General features: G+C 50.1%; 1 protein-coding gene across 4 annotated transcripts in view; it reads right to left on the bottom strand.

Moving 5' to 3' along the window:
- The window catches only part of DAG1 (dystroglycan 1), a 115271-nt gene that overhangs the window by 35917 nt on the left and 63964 nt on the right, over nt 1–15390 (bottom strand). The window contains exon 1 of one of the 4 annotated variants that reach the window (XM_048856518.2): nt 10085–10106. The exons of the other annotated variants lie outside the window; for them this stretch is intronic. The gene's annotated coding sequence lies outside the window, so the exon portion shown is untranslated. Of the gene's footprint in view, nt 1–10084; nt 10107–15390 lie in introns of those variants that run through there. 4 annotated transcript variants of the gene reach the window in all.

The following is a 15390-nucleotide window of genomic DNA, read 5'->3' as shown; positions in this document are numbered from 1 at the left end:
TCATGCACCAGGGTGGAGCACGTTCTGTCTATATATGAGCCCTATCCAAACACCAAGCTGTAAGGCGGAGCAGGCCCAGGTTGGGGTGCTGCAAGCGTTGCTGCACCTAGGTGAAGAGATCCAGGTGGGTGGGAAGGCAGATCAGAGGGAGAGTGGCGAGGTGAAGGAGGTCAGTGAACCAACACTGGTGAGGCCAAAAGGGGGTTATTGCGATGAATGTTGCTTGATCCTGTTGCACCTTGTGGAGGATTTGTGGGAGCAGAGGAATGGGTGGGAAGGCATAGCAGACTTCAACAGTCCGTGGCAGGAGAAGAGCGTCGCTTTGTGAGCTAGTCCAGAGGACCCGTCTGGAGCAGAAGAGGAGGAGTTTTTGGTTCTTGTTGGTTGTGAAGAGGTTCCAGCGCGGGGTCCCCCACCGGTGGAAGACGGAGTGAAGTGTGGGATCATGGAGCTCCCACTCGTGATTTGCATAGAACAGGGGTGGCTCCTTGTACAGGCACCGACTCTGGGGCTGGAGCTACAGGTGTCAACTTTCCAATGTGCCAGGGGGTACTCACTGCTCAGCCCCTGGCTCTGCCACAGGCCCTGCCCCCACTCCATCCCTTCCCGCCCCCTCCTCAGAGCCTGCCATGCCCTCGCTCCTCCCCCTCTCCCCTCCCCTCCTGCAAGCCACGAAACCGCTGATTGGATGGTGAGGGGAGGGAGAGGGAGGTGCTGATTGGCAGGGCTACCAGTGGGCAGGAAGCGCTGGAAGTGGTGGTGGTGGGGAGCTGATATGGGGCTGCTGACATATTACTGTGGCTCTTTGGCAATGTACATTAGTAAATTTTGGCTCCTTCTCAGGCTCAGGTTGGCCACCCCTGGCATACAAGAGTGTGTCTGCCAAGGAGTTGCTGGTGCCTGGAAGGTGCATGGTGTGCCACGGGACCCCATTCTTGATGAAGCAGTTCCAGAGCTGGACAGCCTCTGCACAGAGAGGGTAACCTGGTGCCGCCTTGCTTGTTGATATACACAACTGCTGACATGTCTGACAGCAAATGAAAGTGCAGTGATCTTATGAGGGGGAGACAAAGCAGACAGCTTGGAGTTCCAGGAAGATGATGTGCATCCTCACCTCTTGTGGTGTGCAGAGGCCCTCAGTCGTGTGACCATCCAGATGGAAATCTCACCCTGTGAGGGAGGTGTCTGTGGTGAGAGTGGAGCAGGAAGGGTGAATGGATGCCGACCAAGATGTTGGATGGCTCAGACCACCACTTGAAGGAAGCCAGGACAAATCGGGGAAGCGGGACTGGTTTGTCCAAGCAATCTGTCTGAGGTCTGTAGATTGACTGGAGCAAAAGTTGAGGGCACTGCATACAGAGGTGTGCTTGGGGCGTTACAGAGGTGCAGGCCACAATGTGGCCATGGAGGGAAAGGCATTGGTGGATAGGTGTGTGCGGATTGTGGTGTAGTGGCGTCATGAGAGGTGAGGGTGGCAAAGAGGTCCATCAGGAGGAAAGTGAGGCCTACGATAGAGACCAGGCACACCCAAATAAAGGTGATCTCTTGGACAGGGATGAGGACTGACTTTTCCTTGTTGATATAGACACCCAGGCTGGTGAGGAGATCGCGAAGGGTCTAGATAGTGGAAAGGAGGCAGGTGCATGGATGTCGCAATGAGGAGCCAATCATCCAGGTAGGGAAACACTGAGTGGCTGAAGTGTTGTATGTGGGCTGCAACAACGGTGAAAACTTTTGTGAACACGCAGGGAGGGGTGGTGATACCGAAGGGGAGGACCCAGAACTAATAATGGGAGTGTCCCACTGTAAAATGGAGAAATTTCCAGTCGCAATGAGAGGGATCTCCACGTCACCATGGGGTGGGTGATGAGGGGGGAATGAGAGGAACTCTCCTGAGTACTCCATGACGTCCAGTGCCCAGCAATCGGTGGTGATCTTGCACCAAGTGTGGGCGAACAGGGTGAGATGCCCCCAAGGATGACCAGGGTAGGCATGGGAGGACGTTGGTGGGTCTCAATGGAAGAGTCAAATGGCCATTTGGAGTGACGCTGTGGAAGAGTTGAGGGAGCAGAAGTAGTAGTGGTGGGGTAATGGGGTCGTTGAGTGCATGGACACTGGCAAGACTGCTCCTGCTGTCATTGAAAATAGGGCTGATAGGGCACAGTGACCAAGGATGACTGTTGCTGCCTGCAGATCAGGGCAGAGATACCAAGCGACCATAGTATGACGTGGAAATCCTCGAGGGAGCGGGGGGATCCGTGCATCTTGTCACTGAAGTGTTTCTGATTGTCAAAGGGAAGGTCCTTGAGAGTGATCTGGACCTCCTTAGGAAATCTGGAGGATTGAAGTCAGGAGTCTTGGCAGAGTAGGACACTGTTTGCTAGGTAGCGGGACACAGCGTCAGTAGCACCAACCGCTATCTGGAGGGTCATCTTGGTGACCAGTTTGCCCTCATCCAGGATCGCCTGGAGATCCTGTTTGTCCGCCCAGAGAAAGGTCTGAGAGTCAATAAGCTTCAGGTATATGAACAAACTGTACTCTGTCAAGAGGGCCTCGTAACTGGCAATACGGAACTGAAGTCCCACAGAAATAAACCTTTTGCCCTAAACGGTCCAGCTTCTTTGCCACCCTATGCAGGGGTGTGGTGTGGCCTTAAGGTGTTGCTGTTGAGCCCGTTCAGTCGCTGCGTGCACCACAAAGGAGTTATGGGGCAGGTGTGTGAGAGCAGGAAGTCCATACCCTAGAATGGGACAAAATACTGCTACTCAAGGTGCTTCAGAGTAGGGGAACAGGAGGCCAGAGTGTGTCAGACCAACTCTGCCAGTTGTAGGATGGCCGTGTGGATAGGAAGGGCAGTATGGGAGGGCCCCAGTGGTTGGAAAATATCCAGGACTGGTTTTGTGGGTCCTGGACTTCTTCTACCATGAGCTCGAGAGCCTTTGCTACATGCCAAAGTAGGTTGTGGTACTGGTTATGGTTGTCCAGAGGGGAGAGGGAAGGTGGAATTAATGCCTCATCTGAGATGATGAGGCTCTGGTGAGGACTGGTGTTTCTGGCAGTGCTAGCTGCATGATGACCATAGAATCATAGACGATTAGGGTTGGAAGAGACCTCAGGAGGTCATCTAGTCCAACCCCCTGCTCAAAGCAGGACCAACACCAACTAAGTCATCCCAGCCTGGGCTTTGACAAGCCAGGCCATAAAAACCTCTAAGGATGGAGATTCCACCACCTCCCTGGGTAACCCATTCCAGTGCTTCACCACCCTCCTAGTGAAATAGTGTTTCCTAATATCCAACCTAAACCTCTCCTACTGCAACTTGAGACCATTGCTTCTTCTTCAGTCATCTGCCACCACTGAGAACAGCCTAGCTCCATTCTCTTTGGAACCCCCCTTCAGGTAGTTTAAGGCTGCTGTCAAATCCCCCCTCACTCTTCTCTTCCTCAGACTAAATAACCGCAGTTCCCTCAGCCTCTCCTCAAACCATGTGCCCCACCCCCCCAATCATTTTCGTTGCCCTCTGCTGGACTCTCTCCAATTTGTCCACATTTCTTCTGTAGTGGGGGGACCAAATCTGGACACAGTACTCCAGGTGTGGCCTCACCAGTGCCGAATAGAGGGGAATAATCACTTCCCTCGATATGCTGATAATGCTCCTACTAATGCAGTCCAATATGCCATTAGCTTTCTTGGCAACACGGGCACACAGTTGACTCATATCCAGTTTCTCATCCACTGTAATCTCCAGGTCCTTTTCTGCAGAACTGCTGCTTAGCCAGTCAGTCCCCAGCCTGTAACGGTGCATGGGATTCTTCCGTCCTAAATGCAGGACTCTGCACTTGTCCTTGTTGGACCACATTGGACTTCTTTTGTCCCAATCCGGACCCTATCCCTACTCTCCAGCATATCTACCTCTCCCCCAAGCTTTGTGTCATCCACAAACTTGCTGAGGGTGCAATCCATCCCATCATCTAGATCATTAATGAAGATGTTGAACAAAGCCAGCCCCAGGACAGACACCTGGGGCATTCTGCTTGATACCGGCTGACAACTAGACATCGAGCCATTGATCACTACCCACTGAGCCTGACAATCTGTCCACCTTATAGTCCATCCAATCCATACTTTAACTTGCTGGCAAGAATACTGTGGGACACCGTATCAAAATCTTTGCTAAAGTCAAGATATATCACGTCCACTGCTTTCCCCATATTCACAGAGCCAGTTATTTCATCATAGAAGGCAATCAGGTTGGTCAGGCATGACTTGCCCTTGGTGAATCCATGCTGACTGTTTCTGACCACCTTCCTCTAAGTGCTTCAAAATAGTTTCCTTGAAGACCTGCTCCATGATTTTTCCAGGGACTGAGGTGCAGCTGACCCGTCTGTAGTTCCCCGGGTTCTCCTTTTTTAAAGATGGACACTATATTTGCCTTTTTCCAATCGTGCAGGACCTCCCCCGATCGCCACGAGTTTTCAAAGATAATGGCCAATGGCTCTGCAATAACATCAGCCAACTCCCTCAGTACCCTCGGGTGCATTAGATTTGGCTCCATGGACTTGTGCATGTCCAGCTTTTCTAAATAGTCCTTAACCTGTTCTTTCACCACTGAGGGCTGCTCACCTCCTCCCCATACTGCGTTGCCCAGGACAGATGTCTTCTTCTGGCTCCTCATATCTGCAGGGGGCACGGTGCAGGCAGGGGACAGCTGGTAAGATGGCAGCAGCAGCACCCCATGGTCCTGGCAGAGTCATAGGGAGACCAGTAGGGCCAAGCATAGGGGTCACTGGGCATCAACGGGCCCCAGGGGGAATGAACTACGGCTCTGGTTCATATGCAGGTGGATAGGTTGAGTTTTGCCAGGGAAACGGACTGCGAGAGAGCGCAGATGTCAAGGAGGGGTGTGGCTTGGAAAACCACTCAGACTCAGAGGATAGGTCTGGCAGAGACAGAACCGTCATCAACGGCAGTGCCTGGGGGGAAGAAGTGCGCCACTCTGGGAGGAGTAGGAGAGGTTCATCTGCCATAGTGGAAAGCAGCGAGGTGTCCAGAGGGCTGGAGTGAGGCGGTGGACTGGCGTATGGGGGCATCAGCTGTATCAGGTGAGCTGGCATGCAGGGAACCGGGCATGACAGTCTGGAAGGGCCGAGCGGCGTTGACTGTTTTGGACCGACAACCATAGCGGTAGGAGGTACCTGCAGCTCAAAGCAGTCTTTAGCCTTATGCTCCTTCCGGGAATTAGCAGAGCTAAGAGCACCAAGGAACAGGTGTTCCGACTCTGGCCATGCGACGATAAGAGGAACTAGAGTGGTGTTGAACTGCATGGCCTCCTATAGCCTCGGACACAGACATGCAGATGACGCATAAGCGGGTCAACAGACACTACTGCAAAACCATTACAGCTCATGTGCACGCGAGCCCGCTGCCTCAACCCACATCTCATTTGACACAGATACAAAGAGCCCTGTGCTCTGCAGCAGTATGACAAGCTGGAGAGCAGAACTGCTGTCAGGCTACCACGTAAATGCACGCTCACAGCTGTAGAATGGCTTGAGTCAGCCCGAGGCCCTGTCCACACAGGGTCTGAACCAGACTAGTTTCCACTAATTTGCCTTGCTGCGGTACTCAGTACAATCAATACATTGCATTGGGAGTGGTTCCCACAGCCCTAGCAATAAGCTAGTGTGGTAGCTTTAAGTTTGTCACAGCCTTGAGCTCCGTAAGCTAGATCGACCTACCCACCCGGGTGCAGAGCAGGGCTAAGGCCAGAGCTGCCCCAAGAGCCCCTTCCCTTGCTACTCACTACATGACTGTTCCTGCAAGACCCAGAGGGTGATAGGCCAGCTCCAGCACTGCACTCAAGCCATTTGCCCAGGTGCAGAATTCACATAAGTGGGTCACAATAACGGATAGCTGTCAGCAGATTCACGTCACTGAGCTCGAGAAGCAGCACCCCCAGGAGATTGGATCTGAATTCTCCGCTCTGAGTAACAGTGACTGCAGTTGGGATCAGTCCTATACTGAAGCCTGGAGGTGCCGGAATTCCTAGTTACCCCACACATGCTGGCTAAAAAGCATTACATGTAGCCTACTACCAGAACTCCTGTGAAATGGCCTGAGCAGTGGCTCAAGGGAGAAGCTCTTGTGTCTGTGAAGAGCAGACCTCTGGGGCTCCTCTAGAGGACCCTGGCAGACATCCCTTTCCTAGAATAGTCAGAACAGCTTAGCTCGACAATCTTGGTCTTATCCCACACACAGACTACCAGGAATCCATGTGGATGGCAGCTCCCCCAGGGTCAGGTGCACTAATACCCACTGGCCTATGCTCTGCATTCTTCTGGGTTGTTTCATTCCTCTGGCTTCAAAGATCATCAGAGTGGAATCATAGTGGAGTCCAGTACCACAAGAATTAGGATACTCACTCTTGAAGCACAGCGGCAGCTGGGAGCTCAAGAATTCTGCCACCCCAAACTGACCACAGTGAACTGGCTGAGTTTACAAGTTAAACCATAATTTGTTGTCTCCAATCATTGCAAGCTCAGCCTGGATCCTGCCAGCCAAGCTGTGCTCTGCCTGCTTCATTTGCCTCCCATACTGGATTTCAATGTACTCTTCCACAGCTGTGTTGGCTCTGCAGTGCTGATGAGTACACACCTAGCATCAAGCTCAGCAGATATATGCAGTAATAAAGTGCCATTTTCACAATCTCTTCCCTGGTCAAACCATACTTTACTCATTTCACACTGCTCGATTCTAGCATATCCATTGCCAGCAACAGGAAAATCTGACTGTGGGAACACTCTAGAAAGAGAAATTATTATCCCTGCTTAAATGACATGTCCCAGACAGGGAAACAGGCAGTTACTGGAACCCCTTGCTGCTTACGTGAAACCCAGTCGCAAACTCTAAATCACTACCTTCTATGTCTAACATTCTGCACACGGCATGCCAGCAGCATCAGCTTCACGCGAATGTGTGACTGACAGCGGAAGTGGTCACACACAAAAGGCATCAGCAGCTCAAAACTGGTGTTTTACTCTGCAAGGGCTGAGCTGACTTATAGGTTGGCCCTGAAACCGTCCCTAACAAACTGTCTGGGTTCTACATCCCTGTGAAGGACAGCAGCAGCCTGGCTGAACAAGCTCTGCTCAGGTTTAACCAAGCAGCAGCGAGGATGTAAATCACCACAACCAGGGATTGAGAAGTCCATTTGCCCAGGGGACGAAGGAAACTTCCCCCTGCACTGCCATCAATTTCTACAGAACCTCACCTTTCCACTGAGAACGGTTGCACGTCTAGCCATAGGCACTGACTCCGTGGGTGTTCCAGAGCTGGAACACCCACGGGGAAAAATTAGTGGGTGCTCCGCACCCACTGGCAGCCAAGCTCCCATCTCCTCGCCTCCTTCTCCAACCTCCCCTGAGCACGCTGCAGCCCTGCTCCTCCCCGTCCCTCCCAGCGCTTCCCATCCCCCAACCTTCCCTCGGCTGCCTGACAGCTGTTTGGCAGCGCTTAGGACTTTCCAGGAGGAAGCAGGAGGAGCAGGGACACAGTGTGCTCAGGGGAGGAGGCGGAGAAAAGCAGGGCAGGGGCGGGGACTTCGGGGAAGGGGTGGAATGCAGGTGCGGCAAGGGCGGGGCAGGAAGAGGTGAGCATCCCATCGGGCAGAGGGGAAGTCGGCACCTACGTGTCTAGCTCTGAAAGCTGAAGAAACCTTCCCAACGGGACCAAGTGTGTACTGAAGCCAAGTCTTCCTGAGTCTGCAGAGAGACAGCGTCGTTCATCTCGGCTCTTTGCTGGTGGGATGGGAGCATAAATGTCAGCCAAGAGAAGGCTGGGGTCTTTGGGCCAAAGCAGCAGGAAATTTCTTGCCCAACACAGACCAAGGAAAAGGGGTATTGGTTGGAACACTGCTGTATTTTGGCTTGGTGAAACATTTTGGGTACATGTGAGGCTTTGGGTACATTTTCCAAATCCTGATCACAATAGTCTATCAGCTTTTACTGCTATTCCCACACCGCAACTGTGTGTAATATCTTTCATAGCGACTGTATCCTCAAATGCTGTGAGTTAATGAGAAAACACTGCTATTCTCCTCCCAGACTTAGTCTAGGTAGATAAATAAGCCAAGCAGTACACACAAATATTTAGATACCTCTCAACTGTGGGCACTAAGCTTATTCCATAGAGGCCATCATTTTCCTGCCAACTTGCAGGAAGTAGAGAAATGACAGAAAAACTCATTCTGCACAGAACTCAACAGGAATAGCACTGGGCTCAGAATACTGTGTGAGGCCATTTTCGGCACATATTTCTTTAAATGTGCTCAGTTAAATCTAGTTTTGAGTTAATGTGAATGTCTATTCTATTGCCAGACAGTGCACAAGAACTTCTATTTCTCACGCCTGGGTTCTGTCTGGTAACAAAACGAAAAAGTTAAACTGAAATATTATATTTAACTTGACTTTAAAAATAATTTTTTAAAGGATGGCAAGCAGAGGCAAGTATTAAAGTACACAGAATCATAGAATATCAGGGTTGGAAGGGACTTCAGGAGGTCATCTAGTCCAACCCCCTGCTCAAAGCAGGGCCAATCCCCAATTTTTGCCCCAGATCCCTAAATGGCCCCCTCAAGGATTAGAACTCACAACCCTGGGATTAGCAGGCCAATGCTCAAACCACTGAGCTATCCCTCCCCCCATCAGTGACAGTAACAACTATGAGATTCAAATATGAAAATACAACATAATTTGGGTATGAGAAGTATTCATACAACAGCTCTAAAAACACCCACAAATTCTAAGTTAGGACTGAAGGATACAGACTTTCTGGCTTGGAGGCACATGCAAGCCTTGGTGAAAATAATCAACAGTGCCCACATAGCAAGAAATATACTTCTGGCCAGTAAGTTTCTCGGTTGTAAGGATGCCTCATACGTCACTGATCCTGCTTGATACAAGTTAATTCTGAAATAGAAACACTGGAGCTTTCCTTCTAATAAAGAGAATCAAAAGGCAAAGGCAAAGAAGGGAAGATGTTTTCAGGTGATGTTTAGAAGAAGATAGAGAGCCAATAAACTAGACAGAAGGGAAGGCTATGCTAGATGCAGCATGCGGCACAGGAGAAGGCTTTTGCACCCACAGTGGTAAAACTATGAGTGGGCAGAGTGGAGGCCAGGAGGAGAGGAAGGCCTGGTCTAGACCTCAGTTTTACCAGCATGGCTATGTCAGTTAGGTGTATGAAAAAAACAAATCACACCCCCAACTTCTATAGCTGTGCTGGCAAAAGCCTAGTGTAGATGTAGCTGATACTGGCAAAAGACTATAACTGCATCTCCACTAGGTATGCATATCCCAGCAAATCCTTTCTAGTGTAGACAAGTGCAACTCTGCTGTTCTTTTTTTTTTAAAAAAAAGAGGAGGAGGGGGAGGGCAATTTCAAATTGGGTCATGAAGTAATTGGGGAGCCAGCAGTGTTATGGTCTCATTTCCTAGTGCCCAGGGGAAGGCAGGCATGCAGAATACTGCACATACGCTGTGAGCTACAGGAAGTATTTCTAGCATCTAGCGCAAGGGACTGGAGACAGGACTCCTGAGTTGTATTCTCAACTCCTCAATAGGCTTGCCACATAGGCAACAGTGGCCAAGTCACTTAGGGTGGGTCTACGCTGTTGCACCTGTTTAACTAAAGATATTATTTTAAACTGATGTTGTTAAATCGGTGTGGCTGTGTGTGTGAACATTCTTAAATCAATTTAAGTGTGACTTGTATCCATTTCCTTTGACCCTATCAATTTACAGGTGGTAAACAAGTTCTAAATCAGTATGAATGTCCACACAGGAGTTTGCACTGGTTTAACTAAACTAGAGCATGTTTGTATATAGACAGACCTAGCAGTGATGGGTCTCGCTCACTTTATCCATCTGGGCAAAGATTAATAGGTCCCTACTGAGCATGGCTGCAAGGGTTAACATTTAAGTGATTTGAAATCTTCAGATGTCACTGTGGTGGTGTAGCAGTGTCAGCTCCAGGATATTAGAGACACAGGGTGGGTGGGGGAATAACTTGTATTGGACTAACTCACCAACAGATGTTAAAGATATTGAGTGTCTCAAATCTGTTTGACAAGCATTACAGTCAGGAGAGCTAGAGCTTGAGGATGCTGCAGAGAAGGGATCTGCAATCAGGCAAAGCAAAAGGAGATGAAGACCTGGAGGAGAAGAAACACAAGTACAATAATAGCAAGTCACTTATAATTGCTCCTTGAAGGGGACTGACTGGGGATTACACAACATCAGGGCATGGCTCTTCTAGTACTCTGGTGTGTCTCACCAGGCAAGTATTTTCCTAAAGCACCTGGACAGAACCACAAGATCAGAAGGCATGGAAATCATTACACCTGCAGCTCCTTTCCCCACTACTCCGTAGCCTGAATCCTACCCTTCAGGTGTCTGGGGCATCAAGACATGCATTCATGCATGCTGCTCAGGCTGTGTCTGTGTTATGGTCAAAGCCAGGTGGTTTCTGAGCCAGGTTACTTGGCCAGCAGAGCCAGGGACTGCCTTTACTGTAGTATTACAGAACCACAGCAAAGACAATGAAAAGTTCCTGAAAGGAGCACTCTTCCAAGCGTCCCCAGAATATTGGGAAGTGTGGGAGAAGAGGCTGCCAGTAGCAATGACTAGTCATTGCTAGATGCATGAAGCTGCTATTTGCACTGGCAGCAAGGGCTTGCAGGTGTCAGAAGCAGATAGACTATCTGTGTTTAGGATGTTACTACGTCCCCAGCCAGGACAGTTCACCTAGTGAATGGAGTAGTTTTAGCTCTCAGCAAAGCTGAAGGAAGACACTCCTCTGAGAGTGAAAGAGGTTTAGGCTCTCTATATAGTCTCCAGAAGGTGCCTGATGCAGATACTATAAGGAATGACAAATCAGGAAGGCAGCTTGGGAAGAAGGTTTGTCCCATGCTTTGTCCCAGGGGATCAAACTGCACTCTGCAGAGCTGTCATAGGTAGAGCCCAGAACAGCGCTCTAAAGCCACTACTGCTAGTGACATCAACACACTCCTTCCAAAACAGCTGGGGACTCTCCTTCCCCTGAAGGGAATATTTGCTGCTCAAAGCAAACTTCTACTTTTGTCCTAAAGAGAACTCAATCCTTTAGAAAAGGAGTACTTGTGGCACCTTAGAGACTAACCAATTTATTTGAGCATAAGACTAACACGGCTGTTACTCTGAAATCAATCCTTTAGATGTCAGCTCCAGTGCTGCCTCCAAGACAACCAAGATGGCTCAAAACAAATATCTTTACCCCCTCCTCTGAGTTCAGCCCTCGTGGAACAGAGGAAGGCAAAGTACTTAAGATTCTCAGACTAGAGCTACGCATCCTGGGAACTGTATACAGTTTCAGAGCTGGGGTCACTGTGCAAACATAAGCCTTGCTAATCTTAGTTCTAAGTAAAGCGTAAACCAGACCAAAGGAAACAAGAGAACTTGAGGGGGTGAAAGATTGTACTTGCACATTCAAGGTGAGAAATATGCAATACAGGTCTGGCAGGCACCTCACATCTATGGTAAGAGTAACAGTGTGAGCAGCAAAAGGAAGCCGTGATGTTGTTTAAGGTTTTGCTGGCAAGACAGCCCGTTTACTAAGACAAATCTACAAGCGTTAAAGATGGTCCTGGAAGAGTTCTGAGCACCATCCCATGGGCATTCATTCCTGCATGGACATACCTTAAGTGACTACACGAAGCCTAATACAACTTGAGGCAGGAAGATCAAATGAAACACTGAAAACTGGCAAGTACAGACGTGGTATCATTTATATACTTTTTTCCAGAAAAATTAGGTGAGCTGTTAGCAGGCACATTGCTAAAGGAGTTGGCGGATGTGATTGCGGAGCCATTATCCATTATCTTCGAAAACTCATGGCGATCCGGGGAAGTCCTGGACGACTGGAAAAAGGCTAATGTAGTGCCCATCTTTAAAAAAGGGAAGGAGGAGGATCTGGGGAACTACGGGCCAGTCAGCCTCACCTCAGTCCCCGGAAAAATCATGGAGTCCTCAAGGAATCAATTCTGAAGCACTTCGATGAGAGGAAAGTGATCAGGAACAGTCAGCACGGATTCACCAAGGGCAAGTCATGCCTGACTAATCTAATTGCCTTCTATGATGAGATAACTGGTTCTGTGGATGAAGGGAAAGTAGTGGATGTGTTGTTTCTTGACTTTAGCAAAGCTTTTGACACGGTCTCCCACAGTATTCTTGTCAGCAAGTTAAAGAAGTAAAGGCTGGATGAATGCACTATAAGGTGGGTAGAAAGTTGGCTAGATTGTCGGGCTCAATGGGTAGTGATCAATGGCTCCATGTCTAGTTGGCAGCCAGTACCAAGTGGAGTGCCCCAAGGGTCAGTCCTGGGACCGGTTTTGTTCAATATCTTCCTAAATGATCTGGAGGATGGTGTGGATTGCACCCTCAGCAAGTTTGCAAACAACACTAAACTGGGAGGAGTGGTAGATACGCTGGAGGGTAGGGATAGGATACAGAGGGACCTAGACAAATTGGAGGATTGGGCCAAAAGAAATCTGATGAGGTTCAACAAGGACAAGTGCAGAGTCCTGCACTTAGGACGGAAGAATCCAATGCACCGCTACAGACTAGGGAGCGAATGGCTCAGCAGCAGTTCTGCAGAAAAGGATCTGTAGCTGTGCATTGGGTTCTTCCGTCCTAAGTGCAGGACCCTGCACTTATCCTTATTGAACCTCATCAGATTTCTTTTGGCCCAATCCTCCAATTTGTCTAGGTCATCTGGAGTACTGTGTCCAGTTTTGGGCCCCACACTACAAGAAGTGGAAAAATTGGAGAGAGTCCAGCGGAGGGCAACAAAAATGATCAGGGGACTGGAACACATGACTTATGAGGACAGGCTGAGGGAACTGGGATTGTTTAGTCTACAGAAGAGAAGAATGAGGGGGGATTTGATAGCTGCTTTCAACTACCTGAAAGGGGGTTCTAAAGAGAATGTATCTAGACTATTCTCAGTGGTAGCAGATGACAGGACAAGGAGTAATGGTCTCAAGTTGCAAGGGGGAGATTTAGGTTGGATATTAGGACAAACTTTTTCACTATGAGGGTGGTGAAACACTGGAATGCGTTACCTAGGGAGGTGGTGGAATCTCCTTCCTTAGAAGTTTTTAAGGTCAGGCTTGACAAAGCCCTGCCTGGGATGATTTAATTGGGGATCGGTCCTGCTTTGAGCAGGGGTTGGACTAAATGACCTCCTGAGGTCCCTTCCAACCCTGATATTCTATGAAATCTATGAAACAACTATGTGAAGATGTGATGAAGTGGGCTCTTATTCATTTTGTTACGTTGCATGAGTCTTACTGTCCTATACTAATATTGTGTGTACCTCTGTTTCCCTGGGTACTGCACCAATATTTCAGTGGTGGGAATTGGGTGTGTGATTTTTACTGAGGCCCTCGAGGCAGGTGAGCCTGCCCAATGGTCAGCACATATGCTATGGTGGTGCCCTTCCTAACCTGAGATCCAGGAAGCGGGTGCAACCAGGTGACAACTTTTGCCCCGGAAGCAAAACAAAGAGGAGGAGGAAGAGCAATGGGTGTGTCAGGGGACTGATTGCTGGAAGCTGGATAGTCTGCTTGGCGGACTGGTAGAGGGGGAGTCCAGGCCGTCTGGCACAGGACTCCCCAAGATGGACTTGGCTGAAAGTCACTGATTTCTGTACTAGCAAGCTATGTTCTACGCTGTGTTCCTGTTGACTAATAAACCTTCTGTTCTATATGCTGGCTGAGAGTCACATCTAACTGTGGAGTTGGGGTGCAGGGCCCTCTGGCTTCCCCAGGAGCCCTGCCCGGGTGGACTCGGTGTGGAAGGGGATGCTAAATGCTCCAAGGTCAGATCCAGGAAAGTGGAAGCTGGGTAAGCTTTCCCTGGAGACAGAATGCTCAAAGAGAGGAGGCATGCTCCCCCAGAGTCCTGACCGGGTTCGTATGGAGTAGTTCCAGAGCATCGCCCTGGTGACTCTGACAACTGGTGGCAGAGGGGGGATAAACTGTGCCACGTGGACAGAGCATCCTGCAGTAAGTGACTGGGGAGCAGTAGAACGAAGGTGGATTAGTGAGAGACAGACATGCTGAAGGCTCAGAGAGGCACAGTTCCAAGAGCCAGAGGAGCTACGGCTTAACCCTGAGAGAGAGTGGACCCCAAAGAAGGGCTGTTGCACTGAATGGGTTCCTCCCAGGGACCAGGGGGAGCTAAGACAGCACAGGTCTGCGAGTCCGTGACCACTTGGGAACAGCATGCAGATGGCCTATAACCATCTCCTTAAGAAGGGCATTGCAGAACTGTGCAGAGAGAGAGAGAGAGCGCGCGAGCGCTGTGCATTGGAAGATTAACCAAGGCACAGCTGATTGCTCTGTTGGAGGAGAATGATCTAAGAAGCTGGTTCGTGACTCAGCTGGAGCTGCGAGAGAGGCTGGGAGCAGCCAAGCAGCCCCAGGGGTCACCCCAGCCACCGACCCAACCAGGGCAGCGGGAGGGGCTGAAAGCAGCCAGGAGATCCCAGGACCCACTTACCCAACCAGCAGGGGACCTTCACAGCTGATTGCTCAGTTGGAGAAGAATGATCTCTCTAAGGAGCTGGTTCGTGACCCAGCTGGAGCCGCGAGAGAGGCTGGGAGCAGCCAGGCAGCCCCAGGGGTCACCCTAGCCACCGACCCAACCAGGGCAGCGGGAGGGGCTGAAAGCAGTCAGGAGATCCTAGGACCCACCTACCCAACCAGCAGGGGATCTTCACAGCTGAGTTCCCAGTCGGTGGAGCTGAAATGGTTGGAGTTAGAAATGGAACTGATACTGAAAGAGCTGGAGGACCATGAGAAGGAACAACAGGACCGTGAGAGACGGAGGCAGCATGAACTGGTGATGGAGCTGAGAAGCACAGAGACCCCCTGCTGGGGTGAGTGGAGTTGGGCCACCGTGACTGAGCCTGCAGGAAACTCCGATATAAAAGTGCTGCCTGAGTTTAAGGAAGGGGATGATATAGATGCCTTCCTCACTGCCTTTGAGAAGGCCTGCAATGTGCACCAGGTTGACTTTGCAGATAAGCTTAGACATCTCACCCCCCTACTGGGTCCCAAGGCCATAGGGATGTTCAGCCAGATGGATGGGGTGGAAGCAGGGGACTATGAACTGTTCAAACAAGCCCTGCTGCACAAATTTGAGCCGACCCCTGAGGCGTACAGGAAAAGGTTCCGGGGCACACAGAAGACCCAGGGGATGACCTATCTGGAACTGGCCAACCTGATAGGGGAATACAACCACAAGTAGGTGAATGGGGCCGGGGCCCAGATCAAGGAGGACGTGATTGAAC

This window comes from Caretta caretta, chromosome 7 (genome assembly GCF_965140235.1).
Source record: "Caretta caretta isolate rCarCar2 chromosome 7, rCarCar1.hap1, whole genome shotgun sequence".
NCBI lineage: Eukaryota > Metazoa > Chordata > Testudines > Cheloniidae > Caretta > Caretta caretta.
This window is presented reverse-complemented; position numbering and strand designations above follow the sequence as displayed.